This window comes from Myotis davidii, unplaced genomic scaffold (genome assembly GCF_000327345.1).
Source record: "Myotis davidii unplaced genomic scaffold, ASM32734v1 scaffold445, whole genome shotgun sequence".
In the NCBI taxonomy this organism is placed as follows: Eukaryota; Metazoa; Chordata; class Mammalia; order Chiroptera; family Vespertilionidae; genus Myotis; species Myotis davidii.
Genome location: NW_006295910.1, coordinates 56,921 through 57,358, shown reverse-complemented (window position 1 = coordinate 57,358; position 438 = coordinate 56,921).

Sequence of the window (438 nt, the reverse complement as noted above, 5' to 3'; positions counted from 1 at the left end):
AACAAAGGACTGGATCCAAGAATACTCTATCCAGCAAGTCTATCATTCAAAATTGAAGGGGAAATAAGAAGCTTCACAGACAAAAAAGGCTAAGGGAGTTTATCACCACCAAGCCAGCAATGCAAGAAATGCTAAAGGGACTGGTGTAAAAAGAAGAACTTAAAAGCCCAGAAAAAAAAGAGCCGCACACACAAAAAAATTAGAAATGCCTACAAACAAGTACCTTTCAATAATAACTTTAAACGTAAATGGACTAAATGGCCGAATCAAAAGACATCACGTGGCTGAATGGATAAAAAATCATGTCGCATATATTTCCTGTCTACCAGAGACCCACCTCATTAGAAGGGACTCACACAGACTGAAAGTAAAGGGATGGAAAAATATCTTTCAGGCAAAAGGAAATGAAAAAAAAAGCTGGGGTAGCAATACTTATAT